The 18,616-nt window shown below is 38.2% G+C and overlaps 1 protein-coding gene across 2 annotated transcripts in view; it reads right to left on the bottom strand.

Annotated features, from left to right (window-relative positions):
- STXBP4 (syntaxin binding protein 4) overlaps nt 1-18,616 on the bottom strand; it is a 198,002-nt gene that overhangs the window by 82,089 nt on the left and 97,297 nt on the right. The gene's annotated exons all lie outside the window — the stretch shown is intronic.

Raw genomic sequence — 18,616 nt, 5'->3', positions numbered from 1 at the left:
CTTCTCGGTGGTCCAAGCCCCAGGAGCGAAATCTTATTCCTAGACATCAGTCTAAGAGCTATCTCCCCATTTTGATTTAAGCCAAAAGGCAGAATTCAGTAGCAAAATATACAGCCATTTCTATAGGATGCAATGCTCACCACATTTAGAACAACACTGAGGGAAAGGCATTACTAAAAACCATTTTATACATAATCAACAGAGGCTCAGAGAGGTAACATAACATATGCAAGGGCAGATGCCAGTGCCAGAATTTAAACCCAGCTTTACCTGACTCCAACATCAATGCTCTTCTCACCATTTTACTCCACCACTAGATGACAAAAACAAAAACAAAACTATACACTCATTGTATTTTTCACCTTAGGAAGTGGATGGTGTGGCCCAAAGCATTTGCACTCTCAAAAATGTGCCTTGGTGCTGGCTCAATAACAGTTCCCAGGACACCAATATAATTTAATATTGCACTTGCTATAATGTAAACCATTTCTTTCTTTTTTTTTTATTTGATGCAGAAATTGTTTTTCTCTGCAATGGAACTTTCTGCTCCAATTGCCGTGGCTAATATTCAGCCGTGGCTAATATTCAACTATGGCTATTTTAATTTTCTGGAAGCTTTTACAGGACACTTGCTTTTGTTTGAGCCTAGGGGAGGGTTAGAAATATTTTTACTACAGGACATATTTTAAGGGTCAATTTTTCATTCACACATTCAGTAACTATTAAGTACTTACTGTGTGTCAGTTTCTGTCTCAGGTACTGAAGATGGAGCACCTAACACAATACAAAGTCCTCCTTTTGTCCCCTGATATTTATAATCTAGTTTGAGGAGATGGCAAACTAGAGATAGTCAATGAAGAGCTCACTTAGAAGACTTTTAATCAGAGAACAGCAGAAAGGATGGAGCCATGCAGATTTCTGAGAGAAGGAGCTTTCTGGGCAGAGAGAACAGTTTGTGCAAAGGAACTGAGATAGCATTGTGCATCCACAGCATTCTGCATCTTCAGAGAACAGCAAGGAACCCAGGGCGGCCAAAGTAGACAGGAGGAGAGGACAGGAAGAAGGGAGTGCGGGACGTGGGGGTAAAGTGCTCACAGGTCTCTGGGCAGGGATGGTGCTGGCATGGAGTGGCAGATCTCGAGAGCTTTTGTAGGCCATTGTAAGGACTTTAGTTTTACTCACAGCCAGAGGGAAAGCAACCGGAGAGTGCTGAGCAGAGACACGGTAAAAGGACACCTATCTAACTAACACATCAGCCAGTTCATCCCAGGCAATCAAGGGTTATCAGTGTCACCAGTGGATCAACCTCACAGAAGACTGCATGAGTGGGAGGCAACGGCCTAGTGTGTGTCAGTAGGGCTCTAAATATTTTGGATCGATCACCTCAAATAATCTCCCCAGTGCTGTGAGAGCTATGTCCATTTTTACCCTCATTTAATAGACAGGAAACTGGAAAGTTAAGTAGTTTGCTCAGAATCACAAACTTAGTAAGTGACAGAGCTGGGATTTGAACCCAGGCCGTCTAGTTACAAAGTCCACGGTCTTGGCTATAGAATATGCTAAAAAACCAAATATCTTGTAGATGACAACATCATTGGTGCCCAGCCCTGCATGAGCTTAGGATGTGGCCATTACAACACACTCAAACACATTTGAGGCTGCTACACCGTTCCCCATTTTCCATTCAATCAGGCTAGGAAAAAAATAATATTGTCACTGAAGAGAAAGGGAGGGGCAGAGAATTCACCATAGCAGCAATGAAGAATAACTAATTCGATGATTTGTCTCCTTCACATTTGCTTCATGCAGCCTTTATTCCTCTATAAAAACAGCACTTTTATTTTTGTTCAAAGAACGCTAGTTAATTAAATGAAGAATCTGAATGGAATTTATATAGCCATTATAGTGCACTGATGGTTAATACGGTGTGGAATGCAGTGGGGTGGTAAGAGATGCAGAGGTTTTGATGCTGAATAAATTCATGCCATTTCTTTTGTAATTGTATAACTGTCAGGCTGGTAAATGTGACCCCTTAGCAAAGTTCTAGCCCAATTCCCACTGAATGGCTGTTTAAAAGATTAGTGCATTGAAATGACGACTCTTAGAGGAAGCAGTAAAGAAAAGATAGCAGCAGTGTGCCACATTTAGCAATACAGGATCACATAAATCCATTTTTTCTTTTCCTCCTGGGCTGTTTTCTAATAACTGTAAAGCCTCCTATGTCAGTAATAATTGAGCCAGAATTTCCCTAGTACCTCACCATGAGCCTGAAATCCAATCAGGCGAAATGTGGCAGCCAGTTCACTGATTTACTCTGTGTTAGGTACAGATTAATTCAGTTTAAAAGTTAGGAAACGTTGGATCATAAAATAGCAAGGGAATTCCAAACAAGCATCTACTTCTTCTTCACTGACTATACTAAAGCCTTTGACTGTGTGGATCATAACAATCTGTGGAAAATTCTTAAAGAAATGGGAACACCAGACCACCTTACTTGTCTCCTGAGAAACCTGTATGCAGGGCAAGAAGCAACAGTTAGAAAAAGACATGGAATAATGGACTGGCTCAAAATTGGGAAAGGTATACATCAAGGCCATATATTGTTACCCCGCTTACTTAACTTATATGGAGAGTACATTATGAGAAATGCCAGGCTGAAAGACTCACAAGCTGGAATCAAGATTGCTGGGAGAAATATCAACAACCTCGGATATGCAAGTGATACCACTCTAATGGCAGAAAGCAAAGAGGAACTAAAGAGTCTCTTGATGAATGCGAAAGAGGAGAGTGAAAAAGCTGGCTTAAAACTCAGCATTCAAAAAACTTAAGATCCTGGCACCTGGTCCCATCACTTCATGGCAAATAGATGTGGAAAAAGTAGAAACTGACAAGTTTGACTTTCTTTGGCTCCAAGATCACTGTGGGTGGTGAGTACAGCCACAAAATTAAAAGACGCTTGTTCCTTGGAAGAAAAGCTATAACAAACCTAGACAGTGTATGAAAAAGCAGAGACATCACTTTGCCAACAAATGACCATATAGTCAAAGCTATGGTTTTTCCAGTAGTCATGTACAGATGTGAGAGCTGGACCATAAAGAAGGCTGAGCGCCAAAGAATTGATGCACTCGAACTGTGGTGCTGGAGAAGACTGTTCAGAGTCCCTTGGTCAGCAAGGAGATCAAATCTGTCAATCCTAAAAGAAATCAACTGTGAATATTCATTGGAAAGACTGATGCTGAAGCTGAAGCTTCAATACTTTAGCCACCTGATGCAAAGAGCCAACTCACTGGAAAAGATCCTGATGCTTGGAAAGACTAAGGGCAGTAGAAGAGGGTGACAGAGGATGAGATGGTTGGATGGCATCATGGACTCAAAGGACATGAGTTTGAGCAAATTCTGGGAGATGGTGAAGGACAGGGAAGCCTGTTGTGCTGCTGTCCAAAGGGTCACAAAGAGTCAGATAGAACTTAGCAACTGAACAACAAAGATGTAATAGCAAATCAGAAAAATCAACAAAAGTATTACACATTTTAATATTAAGCAGTACAAAGAAATGCACTAAAAGGGAATCCTAAATTATGAAGGCGTATCTCTGACTTAACATTTTTTTTAGTGACATTGAGAAAATGACTTCAACTTACACTGTCTGGTTGTTAAATCAGGATTTCCCACCTTAGAATTTCACAATGAACCTTCAGGGAAGAACAGACCAAATTCTTTGAAAATATACTTCACACTAATGAAAATCTTTGTAGGCTACAAGAACTTTGCTACGTGATTGTGTTGAGACAAAGGGCTGCATAAACTCAGACAAAGGGCAGCATAAGCTCAAAGGACAAAATATCATGTTTTTCCATATACGGCACTTTTCTCCCTTTAAGGCACTGTTGTTGCTCAGTCACTAAGCAGTGTCCGACTCTTTGTGATCCCATGGACTGAGCATACCAGGCTTCCCTGTCCATCACCAACTCTTGGAGTTTACCTAAACTCATGTCCATTGAGTCTGTGATGCCATCCAAACATCTCATCCCCTGTTGCCTGCTTCTTCTCCTGCCCTCAGTCATTTCCAGTATCAGGGTCTTTTCCAGTGAGTCAGCTCTTTGTATCAGGTGGATAAAGTACTGGAGTTTCAGCTTGAGTGCTTCCAATGAATATTATGTTGATTTCCTTTAGGATTGACTGTTTTTATCTCCTTGCTGTCCAAGGAACTCTCGAGTCTTCTCCAGTACCATGAGTTGACAGGCTACTTTATGGTCCAACTCTCACATCTGTACATGACTACTAGAAAAACTATAGCTTTGGCTAGAGACCTTTGTTGGCAAAGTGATGTCTCTGCTTTTTCATATGGAGGCTATGTTTGCCATAGCTTTTCTTCCAAGGAATAAACATCTTTTAATTCTGTCGCTGGAGTCACTGTCCACAGTGATTTTGGAGCCCAAGAAAATAAAATCTGCCACTGTTTCATGAACATATTGAATAAAAAATATGGGCATTAGATATACTTTAGAATCTTAGATACGATTTTTTTTTTTCTTTCATTTTCTGGCTCTGTAATTCTCCAAGACTCAGGTTTTTCATTTGTATAAGGATAAATAACAGCATCCACTTTATAAGCTCAAAACAACTCTCACAATAAGGGTTAAAGAACTACAGCTCTTGGTACACTTTATCCCTGTTCCTCTTCATTGTTTTCAAATAGACACATAATCACCAGTGTGAGGAGAGAGCTAGACTGGATGAAATGACTGAGGCACTCAAGTAGTTCTGTGGAAGTAAAACGTGCACATGTCTTTTTTAACGTTAGCAACAGTTATGTAAAACCTTCCCTTCTCTAGTTGTGAGTTTTAACGGCTCCCCAAAGTAGAAGGAAAAAGCACTAACTGCAGTTGCTCATTTGTAATTAGGTAGCACATCCACATCACTAAACTGAGAAGTTCTGTAATTTTTAAGCTAATCAGTAAATCTTTCACAATGTCAGCTGCTGACAGGAGAAAAAAGAGGCCTCCAAGAGATATATGTTTTAGTGTACTGTAACTTATGCTACCAAGCCAAAAGAATACTTCTCTTATCAGCTTCCTACATCCACTCATTGGAAAACCCTTCTTGGTCTTGGTCCCATTACAGCCTGTGAAAAAGACTAAGGGTTACTGCAGGAAGGGGGATGTTGAAGGAAAAATATTTAAAAGCAAGCTATATTTAGTTTCCTTAAGTATTGATTTTATTAAAATATGCTTAATGTTCCTCTCAAGGGATGGTATCAAATAATTTGCTAGTGGTTCATAAGTGGAATCTACAACTCATCCCTTTACCACGACATTCTTGGAGGAGAAAATGAATTCACAGAACTTTATGTAAGTCTCCGACATGTGTTCTTTCCTTTCATTTTGCCTTCTCTGGGTGTACATCCATCCCTCTCTTCCGCCTCCATACCTAACCAGTTATCAGGCACTGTGAATTCTTCACTGGTGATGTGTCTGCACCATTCCTTAATATCCATTCTTACCATCAAACTATTATTCATGTCTTTAACATCTCACACATAGGTGCATACTGCATACTCTGTTCTTCACTATAATGTACTCTGCATACTTCTGAAGGATCAATTTTCCTGAAATATTGCCTAGGAAACAAACCTAGATAAAATGCTGTAAGTACATGGTACATGATAAATATATTCTCAATCTCTATACTTCAAGGTTCTCCACTATTTGTTCCAAATCAGTCTTTCCAGTTTTAGTACACTGACTCTCTTATGGATTAACATATCCAAGTGGGTTCACTTATCAATTTCCCAGACTAAACTCTCTCACCTCCAAAATACTTTTGAGCACAATATTCCTTCCACTAGGTGAATATATATTTTCCTCTTTTTTTCCTTCATCTAGCTGCCATCTGTTCTTCAAAATCTACTTTAGATTTTCTCTCTTCTCCTCTTTCCAGACCACTTAAGCTTAAAATGGTCTTGGCTGTGGATCGGGTTCTTCTCTAGCTGCAGCAGAGCGGGCTGCTCCCCAGGTGTGGTGCACGGGTTCTCCTCGTGCAGTGGGCGCTCTCGGTGCGGAGCACGGGCTCTAGGGCGTGCAGGCCTCAGAAGCTGTACTACGTGGGCTCAGTAGTTGTGGCTCCCAGGCCTCACTGCTCCACGGCATGTGAAAACTTCCTGGAGCAGGGATCAAACCCGTATCTGCTGCATTGGCAGGCAGACTCTTTACCTCTGAGTCACCAGGGAAGTCCTCCCGTCCTTTTATCCTTAATAATATCTGTGGTCTATAATTACTCCATAGGCTACTTGGCATTTCCTACTGCTCTGTTAAACTGTCTTGAAAATAATATTTTACTCTCAAACTTTCTAACGTCAAAAGATCTTGACTGACGAAAGTAGAGCACAAGTTGTCTGAGAGTAAAACCCCTATTTAATATTAATAGGTCCTCCATTCAACATAAATATGACATGTAACTGAGTCGACAAATAGTGAAAAAGACTTTTTTGTTTTTCATATATAATTGCCTTATAGAATTTTGTTAGGTATAAAGCTTTCATATGAAGGTTTCAATTTTACAGCAATATTAGTAGAATTGTGTTTCATTTAAATAATTACAATAACAACCATAAGTCATGCTATGAAAAATAGCACATAATGAAAAGCAAATCATTTCATCACGCTCTCTTTATACATGAATTCAAACAAATATAGTATTTATCAAGTAAATGAAATTCTACTAAACCATGTGGAATGAATACCAAGGTCAAAAAAGGACAGAGAGCTACAATTTTATTGTTTGGTTTCTCATTAAATAGATTTAAAAATTATGTATACCAAGTTTATATTTCCCTAAAATTTATAATTTTCCATCATAAGTTAATATAATGAATATATACTCTCAAGGACTATATAATCTTGAAAGTCCTGTCCAATCATACCCAAATCCTTGATTCCATGATTCATGTGGTGACACTCCTTTGTAAGTGTGAAAAATGATAGATATTTGTAAGCCCAACAAATTCTTTAGTTTGTATGAAAAAGAAAAATCCTCACTTTGCAAAGGAAGACTTGGTTAAACTTTCTGGAGAAAAAGCAGGTCAATCAAATTATAATTAGCTCTAATTAAACCTCCCAAGAGCTGTCAACTTCTTTACCTGCAGCTGCCTCATCTTCCAAAAGCTGCAAAATTGAATTCTGCCTCTGAACATCAAAGAAAATCAAAGAAACAATGTTTAATCTCTGTTTATAAACAGAAGTCCCTAATCAAAGACAGACACACAAGTACATCTATCTAATAAATTTTACCCTGTGAACTCTGCTCACAATGTAAATATTAGTTAAAACCTTGTTTTGACAATATACTTAACCCTGAACATGTATTTTCTGGTTTAGTGAGATTTGACATAAAAGAAAACTATTTTCCTATTTCTCCAGTCCTGGTTACAAGTGTACCAAAAGAAGATAGTATTGGAAACTTCTTTAATAATCAGAATTTAAATCCTGTTCAGTGACACCTAGTATCACTCAGAGGCTACTTTTCCAGTTGTCAAATATTTAAAATTCATCTGAAGTTTGGGGTTTAAGAACAGAAATAAATTAACCTTTAGAGAATTCAGTTAGGATCAAAATTTTATTAAATTTTGTTTGTTTTGATGGAACCTGACCAAGAATTTCAAATTTGAATCTAGCTATAATAAGGTCTGGGATTCCTTGGTAGCTCGGCTGGTAAAAAATCCACCTGCAATGCAGGAGACCGTGGTTCAATTCCTGGGTCAGGAAGATCCCCTGGAGAAGGGATAGGCTGCCCACTCTAGTATTCATAGGCTTCCCTGGTGGCTCAGATGGTAAAGAATCTGCCTGCAATGCAGGAGACCTGAGTTAGATCCCTGGGTTGGGAAGATTTGCTGGAGGAGGGGATGGCAACCCAATCTAGTATTCTTGCTTGGAGAATCCCCATGGATAAAGGAACCTAGCAAGGCTACAGTCCTAGGGGTCACAAAGAGTCAGATACCACTGAGTGACTAAGCATAGCACAGCCCATAATAAAATCTAGATAATAAACAAGATTCTTAAATTCATTAAGAAGAAAAAAGTCAGTGAGAACTGATAAGCAAATACTGAAAAAACAACAACAGTAAGACGGAAAAACAGAAAACAAACGAACAAATAAGATGGGAAATGGCCTAAGAATTTAAGGTATATATAAAATATAAAAATTGGTACTAGCCAAAGAAGAGTCAGATGAAACATTCATCCACCCAATATTTATTGACAAAGCTACTGGAAAAATTAAATTGCCTCAAACTGACCCCTAGATTATATGAGAATTTAATTTATGGTAGTAGAAAGTGAAAGTATTAGTTGCTCAGTCGTGTCCGACTCTTTGTGACTCAATGGACTGTAACTCGCCTGGCTTCTCTGTCCATGGGATTTTCCAGGCAAGAATACTGGATTGGGTTGCCATTTCCTTCTCTAGGGGATCTTCCTGACCCAGGGATCAAACCTGAGTCTCCTGCATCACAGGCAGATTCTTTACCATCTGAGCCACCAGGGATGCCCAATGGTAGTGGAGATACCACATAAAAATAAATGGTGTGACAAAAAGCTATTTGGAAAAGAAAGTATAAAGTGTAGCTTCTCATCTCATACCCTATACAACACAGAATAATTTCTTATTCTGTGAGCTAAACAAAGACAGAAATAGGAAGAAAACTAGGCAAATAGGTATCCAAAATTGCTAGGAATAAAATTTTTAAGTAGTCACATATGGATGTGAGAGTTGGACTATAAGGAAAGCTGAGCACCAAAGAATTGATGCTTTTGAACTGTGGTGTTGGAGAAGACTCTTGAGAGTCCCTTGGACTGCAAGGAGATCCACCCAGTCTATCCTAAAGGAGATCAGTCCTGGACGTTCATTGGAAGCACTGATGTTGAAGCTGAAACTCCAATACGTTGGCCACCTGATGTGAAGAGCTGACTCATTGGAAAAGACCCTGATGCTGGGAAATCTTGAGGGCAGGAGGAGAAGGGGACGACAGAGGATAAGATGGTTGGATGGCATCACCGACTCAACAGACATGGGTTTGGGTGGACTCCGAGAGTTAATGATGGACAGGGAGGCCGGGTGTGCTGTGGTCCATGGAGTCACAAAGAGTCGGACACAACTGAGCAACTGAACTGAACTGAAAATTTTTTAAAGTTAAAAGAAAATGGAGAACTCACAAAGAAACAGAGACTTGACAACACATAACCACCTATGTTTAAAAACTTTAAAAAAATTAGAAAGACAATTTGTATATAGAGGAAAACAAGTGAAATGAGATTGAGAGTTAAAATGTTTTAATTCATAATATAAGTGAATGCCTATTTTCTAGTTTTATCAAAAATAATTTTCTAGTTTTAGCCACAGATTTGATAGAAGTAAGATTAACAACTACAATGTAGAGATCTTATAAAATGATGTGGGAAAAGTGGGAAAGTTATTAAGAACAGAAGTGAAGAAGAAAAAGCAAGAGTAGGAAAGGAATGCAAATGAAATATAAGGTGCATATATGGTCACAAGAAATGTATCAGGAAACCAGCTGCCTTGGATATGAAGAACTGTGATGCAATTCATAATTTAATTTGAAATCCATGGTCATAGAAAATCTTTGGTATATCTAACATGGATGACAATGAATCAAAGTACACAAACATTTTCAAATAGGGTGATTTATTTATGTAGGGTTAGGCAGGACTAGAGAACTCTTACTTTTAATTCTAAAATAGTTTGTGAATAAATCATTTAACACAGTGTCATGAGTCCCATAACAAAGTAACAGTAACAAAAGTGTTTCTCATGTTAAACTGCCAAGAAAGGAGTTTTATGGTATCAACTGCCTTATCACTACTTCCTCCTTGAGTAAAATTTACTAGTTTGTCAGCCAAGTTAACATATATTGCTCTCACTTTGTGTTAAGAAACATAAAATGTTTGGCATCTGCCTAAATGTTTGAAATATGCCCTGGAAAGGTGCTCTCTTAGCAACTGACTTATGGAATGTTACAGATTTATAATTGCTTGTTTTTGGTTAAATAAGGAAAATTATAGGCAGCATACCTACTTTGGTGTACAATCACGCCGCTGACAACTCACCACCTCTAGGGCACTTATTCTGAAGGGCTTTCTAGAAAGTGATGATTTTGCTTTGTTTTTTCATTTTTTCTTACTAGATTGAGGGCTCCTTGAAGATTATGTCTAGCTTTCACACTGCATTCACACAAAATAAGAATTAAATAAAAGCTTAAACATTTCCCTCGCCAAGTGACCCTTATAAGTTACTGCAGGCATGTGTGAAAAAACTGAGGAAAGAATGGTAAATGCGGTCCCTGAATAGCTAGAAAAAAAGTGGCTCATGGTACAGAAACCAGAATCCTAACACCAGTTCTGATTAAGCCAACTGATACAGAAAATACTGTAATCAAACTGAACTGAAAGGTTTCTATGAACAAGAGCATTTCCCTCCCAAATTTCTCTTAACACTGAAAATTCTGGGAGTCTGTTTAATTTAACACAATTAAAAGGATTCTACAGTATCTATACGGTAGTAAAATTTCTATCAGACTTCTTAAAATAGCAAGAACTTTCCTACATTATAAAGAAACAACTAACTGGTTATTTGGAATATACACGTTTGTTTAAAGCTTGTTTAAAATGCTATACTCACCTTCAGTGAATCACTAGCTATGGGTGCTGTCTGGAAACAGTAATGCCAACTGGGCTGTTTTTGTGTTCTTTTTCCAAGCATGCAGTCTTTAACTTAGGCAGTTTCTTGGGCAAACTCTGACATTGGACACAGGTCATTTTTTGATTCTCATTAAGGGAATTAGGAAAACAACAGAATGGGAAAGACTACAGACCTCTTGAAGAAAATCAGAGATACCAAGGGGACATTTCATGTAAAGATGGGCTCGATAAAGGACAGAAATGGTATTGACTTAACAGAAGCAGAAGATATTAAGAAGAGATGGCAAGAATACACAGAAGAACTGTACAAAAAAGATCTTCACGACCCAGATAATCACGATGGTGTGATCCCTCACCTAGAGCCAGACATCCCGGAATGTGAAGTCAAGTGGGCCTTAGACAGCATCACTATGAACAAAGCTAGTGGAGGTGACTGAATTCCAGTTGAGCTATTTCAAATCCTGAAAGATGATGCTGTGAAAGTGCTGAACTCAATATGCCAGCAAATTTGGAAAACTCAGCAGTGGCCACAGGACTGGAAAAGGTCAGTTTTCATTCCAAAACCAAAGAAAGCCAATGCCAAAGAATGCTCAAACTACTGCACAATTGAACTCATCTCACATGCTAGTAAAGTAATGCTCAAAATTATCCAAGCCAGGCTTCAACAATACGGGAACTGTGAACTTCCAGATGTTCAAGCTGGTTTTAGGAAAGGCAGAGAAGCCAGAGATCAAATTGCCAACATCCCCTACATCATGGAAAAAGCAAGAGAGTTCCAGAAAAACATCTATTTCTGCTTTATTGACTATGCCAAAGCCTTTGACTGTGTGGATCACAATAAACTGTGGGAAATTCTGAGAGAGATGGGAATACCAGACCTCTTGAGAAATATCTGCCTCTTGAGAAATCTGTATGCAGGGCAGGAAGCAACAGTTAGAACTGGACATGGAACAACAGACTGGTTCCAAATAGGAAAAGGAGTATGTCAAGGCTGTATATTGTCACCCTGCTTATTTAACTTATATGCAGAGTACATCATGAGAAATGCGGGCTGGAAGAAGCACAAGCTGGAATCAAGATTGGCGGGAGAAATATCAATAACCTCAGATATGCAGGTGACACCACCCTTATGGCAGAAAGTGAAGAAGAACTAAAGAGCCTCTTAATGAAAGTGAAAGAGTGAAAAAGTTGGCTTAAAGCTCAACATTCAAAAAATAAAGATCATGGCATCTGGTCCCATCACTTCATTGGAAATAGATTGGGAAATAGTGGAAACAGTGTCAGACTTTAGTGTTTGGGCTCCAAAATCACTGCAGATGGTGACTGCAGCCATGAAATTAAAAGACGCTTACTCCTTGGAAGGAAAGTTATGACCAACCTAGACAGCATATCAAAAAGCAGAGATATTACTTTGCTAACAAAGGTCCGTCTAGTCAAGGCTATAGTTCTTCCAGTGGGCATATTTGGATGTGAGAGTTGGACTATAAAGAAGGCTGAGCACCAAAGAATTGATGCTTTTGAACTATGGTGTTGGAGAAGACTCTTGAGAGTCCCTTGGACTACAAGGAGATTTAACCAGTCCATCCTAATGGAGATCAGTCCTGGGTATTCATTGGATGGACTGATGCTGAGGTTGAAACTCCAATACTTTGGCCACCTCCTGTGAAGAGCTGACTCATTGGAAAAGACCCTGATGCTGGGAGGGATTGGGGGCAGGAGGAGGAGGGGACGACAGAGGATGAGACGGCTGGATGGTATCACCGACTCGATGCACATGAGTCTGAGTGAACTCCGGGAGTTGGTGATGGACAGGGAGCCCTGGCTTGCTGTGATTTATAGGGTCACAAAGAGTAGACACGACTGAGTGAACTGAACTGAAGGGAATTAAAGTTGAAAAATCAATCCAAAGTTTATTTGATATGTTTTTCCACTCAGATTGCTATCATTATCAGTTCAGTCACTCAGTCGTGTCTGCCTCTTTGTGACAGCATGGACTGCAGCCTACCCAGCTTCCATGTCCATCACCAGCTCCTGGAGCTTGCTAAAACTCATGTCCATCGAGTCTCTGGTACCATCCAGCCATCTCATCCTCAGTTGTCCCCTTCTCCTCCTGCCCTCAATCTTTCCCAGCATCAGGGTCTTTTCCAACGAGTCAGTTCTTCGCATCAGATGGCCAAAGTATTGGAGCTTCAGCTTCAACATCAGTCCGTCCAATGAGTATTCAGGACTGATTTCCTTTAGGATTGACTGGTGGATCTCGTTGCAGTCCAAGGGACTCTCAAGAGTCTTCTCCAACATCACAGTTCAAAAGCATCAATTTTTCAAGTGCTCAGCTTTCTTTATAGTCCAACTCTTACATCCGTACATGACTACAGGAAAAACCATAGCTTTGACAAGATGGACCTTTGTTGGCAAAATAATGTCTCTGCTTTTTAATATGCTGTCTAGGTTGGTCATAGCTTTTCTTCCAAGGAGCAGGTGTTATTTAATTTCATGGCTGCAGTCACTATCTGCAGTGATTTTGGAACCCAAGAAAAGAAAGTCTGTCACTGTTTCCGTTGTTTCCCCATCTATTTGCCATGAAGTAATGGGACCAGATGCAATGATCTTAAGTTTTTTGAATGTTGAGTTTTAAGCTAGCTTTTCTGTTCTCCTCTTTCACTTTCATCAAGAGGCTCTTAGTTCCTCTTTGCTTTCTGCCATTAGGGTGGTGTCATCTACATATTTGAGGTTATTGCTATTTTTCCCAGAATTCTTGACTCCAGCTTATGCTTCATCCAGCCTGGCATTTTGCATGATGTACTCTGCTTATAAGTTACATAAGCAGGGTGACAATATACAGCCTTGATGTACTCCTTTTCCTATTTGGAACCAGTCTGTTGTTCCATGTCCAGTTCTTAACCTGCATACAGATTTCTTAGGAGGCAGGTCAGAATTTCAGAATTCTGACTCAGGCAGGTCAAAACTCTTTCAGAATTTTCCAGTTTGTTGTGATCTACAGACCCAAAGGTTTTAGCGTAGCCAATAAAGCAGTAGATAGTTTTCTGGTACTCTCTCGCTTTTTTATGATCCAATGGATGTTGGCCATTTGATCTCTGGTTCCTCTGCCTTTTCTAAATCCAGCCTGAACATCTGGAAGTTCACAGTTCACATACATTTGAAGCCTAGCTTGGAGAATTTTGAGCATTATTTTGCTAGGGTGTGAGATGAGTGCTATTGTGTGGTAGTTTGAACATTCTTTTGCATTGCCCTTCTTTGAGATTGGAATGAAAACTGACCTTTTACAGTCCCTGGCCACTGCTTAATTTTCCAAATTTGCTGGCATACTGTGTGCAGCACTTTCATAGCATCATCTTCTGTGATTTGAAATAGCTCAGCTGGAGTTCCATCACTTCCATTACCTTTGTTTGTAGTCATGCCTCCTAAGACCCACTTGATTTCGCATTCCATGATGTCTGGCTCTAGGTGAGTGATCACACCATCCTGGTTATCTGGACTACTATTGTAGGAGATTTATAATTTCTTTTCTCAAAGAGGATGCTTTTTGCTTGTTTTGTTTATTTGCTTATTAAAAATCACTTTAAGGTCATTGCAGATTACATATAGTTGTAAGAAATACAACAGAGAGGTTTCCTGTACTTTTCACTCAGTCTTGTCCAATGGTGATATCTTGCATTAAAATAGTAGAACATCACTGTCAGGAAATTTCACTGATACAATTCAACCTTGATCAGATTTCACCAGTTTTATATACATTCAGGAATAAAAGGAAACAACTGATAAATACCTAAAACAACCTATATGGGACCCAGACGAATGATGTTGAGTGAAAAAAGCCAATCCTCAACAGTTACACACTATATGATAACATTTATGTAACATGCTTGGGAAGACGAAGTTACAGAGAACTGATCAGTGGTTGCTAGGTGTTAAGAGATGGGGTGTGGACGGAGGTGGCTGAGACTATACAAGAGTAGCAGGAGGGATCCTTGCTAGAAAATACAGGTTGACATTCTGAGGTTACAAGTGACCATTTGAAATGGGAATACAGGAACATTTTATTACAGTCCCCTTTCAGAACAGAAAAAAACTGACAAATATATGTAGTTTACTTCTTTTTTCCCTCTAAAGATGAGATTGACATCTTGGAATATCTGCTAGTTTCATATGGAACTACTGGAAAAAGTTCAGATCATTGGAGAAGAATAAATAGGGTATAAGAACTCACATCAATTCTAAAGGTGAGAGGCTTTACTGTTTCTTTAATAAATGTACAAAATTAACAAATCTCCGCAAGTATGAAAATGTGAATATTCTTTAGTAATCACATATTGTTGTTCCTTGAAGAGATATATTTCATTTGTTCTTAAAGTTTCCTTTGCTGCTTAATCCATAAAGCAAGATAGCTCAGATGCCAGCTGTTCCAACTGTATCTAAGGTCATGTTCAACTGTCCACAGAGAATCCTGTGCCGATCTAACCTCAGGTTTCAGCCTCAGGACTTCACACCCTCCTCAAATGTTCCACCCAATCTTTGCACAGGTGAGGTCAACTACAACCAGGCTTATCTGAACTTGGAGAAGTTGCCAAATGAACAATTTCCTCTGTTTCTTTAGGGCAAGGACTGGTTTAGACAAGCTAAATATTTTGGCTTTGTACTGTTCACCAATTCATTGCTGCCTCAGGTCATAACAGTATGCTGAAAGAAACTTTAAAAACAACTTTGTGTGAGACCAAGTTTTAGAAAGCTCTTGATCAAAAGAAGTTGCTAGAAAAATGGCCCATGCCTGTTAAAAGTTGTTAGAACTTGAAGAAAAAATAACAAGCAGTACACATAATTTCATGGGAAATTGTGTTCATGATTTTAAACGGTAAGGTTGAATTATTCTATAAGGCATGAAAACTCGTAAAATATACTTAGATTTTGGAGAATACTATGAACAGTTCTTTACAAAACAGTATTCTGGTAGCCATCCCTGGTTGAAAAAAAATACAAAGGACCTGATTCTTCCATTAGAAAAGGAGGCTTTCGCAGCTTGTTCTTCCATTTTTTATTTCTCTCTTCCCCTGCTCACCCTTTCCCCCATTCTACCTGTCTTCCTGTCTTCAGTTCTTCAATGCTTTCTTCTTGGGCTACTACACTAAATGAAGCTAAACTCATTTCTATAATTTAAATAGCTATTGTACCTTAGAAAGGGAAGATTCTGCTTTTAGAATCAGGTCTCACAATAATTCAAGCAAAAGTTTTAAGTAAGCATAGGTTATCAAACTGTTTTATTTCCCTTTGGAACTCACTGGAAACCAGAATTGTAAAATAAATTGAAAATCAATCTACTGGTGTTTTTAACAATTAGATTACTTATATATTTAAAGGTTGCATATTGTGAAATTATTAGTACTGTACTGGTTTCATGTTAAGATCTTCTAAAGCATACTTAAAAGAGGGGAAGAAACTTTGCCAAATTTCATACAATTCAAATTTCTGGTTTTTAAAAGTTTTTTTTAAGAAAAGAGTTAATAAAAATTACATTCTATTTATAATTTTTAAAGACATGCTAATTGTAAAAAAAGAAATAAATCCTTAGAAAAGTGGAGTAGTATTTTCTAAAACACAGAAACTCTTTCATTAACAGTAAGTCAGAAATCCCCTTAAACAGAATAACATTTCACATACATAGGAGAAGATAAATGGTATACAAGGTCAATTAAATTAAAAAAAAATTGAAAGTTTTAGGATTGCTTTTGGGTCATATATATTTATTGCAAGTGCTTGTTTCTGAAATGAATAGTTGTCTCAGTATGTACACATGTGTTTGCATACACAGACACACATATATAATATTTTTAAAATTGTTTTTGCTAAAACTAGAGAATATACATTAATCTATACTATGAATTAAAACATTTTAATTCTCAATCTCATTTCTCCTGTTTTGTTAATTGCATTATTGCAGACTCTCAATCACCAAATTACAAAGCCTTGATTGCTTTTCCTGATTATTACTGCACATGCTATCCCTGTTACGTCTGGATGACTTGACCCTCATGGTATCTCTCACACAGATGCCCCTGGTATACTTGATATAACTCTATGCCTACTATCCAATTAAATCCTCCTCTGCTTTTTATTTGGGCATGTACCTCTCAAGTTTTAAGGTACATTACAGATCACCCAAGGACTTGTTAAATGCAGATTGTTTCAGTAGGTCTGGGGCAAGACTTGAGACTCTGGATTTCTAAGTTTCAGGTGTTCTGACCCTGCTGGTTCTTGACTACTCTTTGAATAGCAGGGATGCAGAATTATGGATCTGCTCTGTCCAGTGGGGTAGTCACTGCCTATATTTGGCTATTGAGCCCTTGAGATATAGCTGAGTTGACTGAAGGACTGAACTTTTCATTTAATTTTCATCAGTTTGCATTTAAGTTTAAAAGCTTAATAAGCATAAAATACTTTTCCATTACCCCAAAATTTACTATTTTGGTAGCTATTTACTATTTTATATAGCACTTTTTTCATTGTATCATTTAAGACATTAGTGTTGAATTGTGCCTGTGTCAGGCAAGTGAAGCTGTTAAGCTGTATACATAAACAACTAATCTGGTCACTGTCAATTAATTAATTAAAATTTTTTTTTTATACAATAAGTGTTCTTATCTATTTTATGTAGACAGCATGAGTTACAGTAATACTTGTATAAATCATGATGGGTAATTAAATGAAAATACTTATTATTAGACTATAGTTAAATTATTTATACTTAAAGAAGTTGGTATGGAGAAAGTTTTTTTAAAATGAAGACATACTGATGAAGAATAGGATGAATTAGCTAGTAATGCAAAAAAAAGAAAACTAGAGGAAAATATTTTGAAAATTTTATGATGAATGCAATTGCAATTTACAAAGCTGTTTGTTGTATAAAGTTTTTTTAACCATATGAAAAGTGAGCAATTGAGAGATTTCTTTGTGTGATGGGCTTGTTAAACAGTTTTCTCTTTAATTTCCCTGGTGGTCCAGTGGTTAAGAATCTGCCAGTCAATGCAGGGATTACAGGTTGGATCCCAGGTATGGGAAGACCCCACATGCCTGGGAGTAACTAAGCCCAGGAGCCACAGCCAGTGAGTCTGCTCTAGAGCCTGCCAGTTGCAGCGACAGAGCCTGGGCGCCTTAGAGCCTGTGCTCCACAACAAGAGGAGAGACGGCAATGAGAACCCGCGAGGAAGGGACAAGCAGCAGCCCCTGCTCCTGCAACCAGAGGACGCCTGAGCATTGCAATGAAGACCCAGAGCAGCCGAAAATTAAAATAAATAAATAAATAAAAGATTTCTCCTAACAGTTAAGTAAGAACTAATGAAGTTAGTCAACATGAAATCAGAAGCAAACGTTCTACATTTGTTAATTTTGACCAGCTTGGTTGGCTTTTTTGCGTAAAAGAATAAACCATTTCTAAACCAATATTTTAATTTTGGTATTGATAGAAGAAATATTTTATAAAAATAAAAGATCTTCAACTATTTCACACAGGTTCACAGAATACAAGACATTTCTAACAATATCAATGATCAAATGATTTAAAATTTGAAAAACTGCAAGTACTTTACTTCAGCTTTAGATGAGCCACATGATAATGAGATAACATTAAATGCATACTTCAGGCAGGTATTGTCTCTTTTTCTTTTTTGGCTGCTCTATACAGCTTGCAGGATCTTCTCAGAACAGGGATCAAACTTGAGTCCCCACAGTGAAAACACAAGTCTTACCCACTGGATCACCAGGGAATTCCCAACGGAGGTATTGTCTTAAAGGACTTCCAAATTTACATAAGGTTGTCAATCTACAGCCTAAAAAATTCAGACTTATGGCCTAGACATTTTAACTTTTACATGTATCACATGAGACTTTCAGTTGGA

This window comes from Capricornis sumatraensis, chromosome 8 (assembly GCF_032405125.1).
Source record: "Capricornis sumatraensis isolate serow.1 chromosome 8, serow.2, whole genome shotgun sequence".
NCBI lineage: Eukaryota > Metazoa > Chordata > Mammalia > Artiodactyla > Bovidae > Capricornis > Capricornis sumatraensis.
The sequence above is the reverse complement of the archived record's forward strand: the minus strand, read 5'-3'. Positions and strand labels throughout refer to the sequence as shown.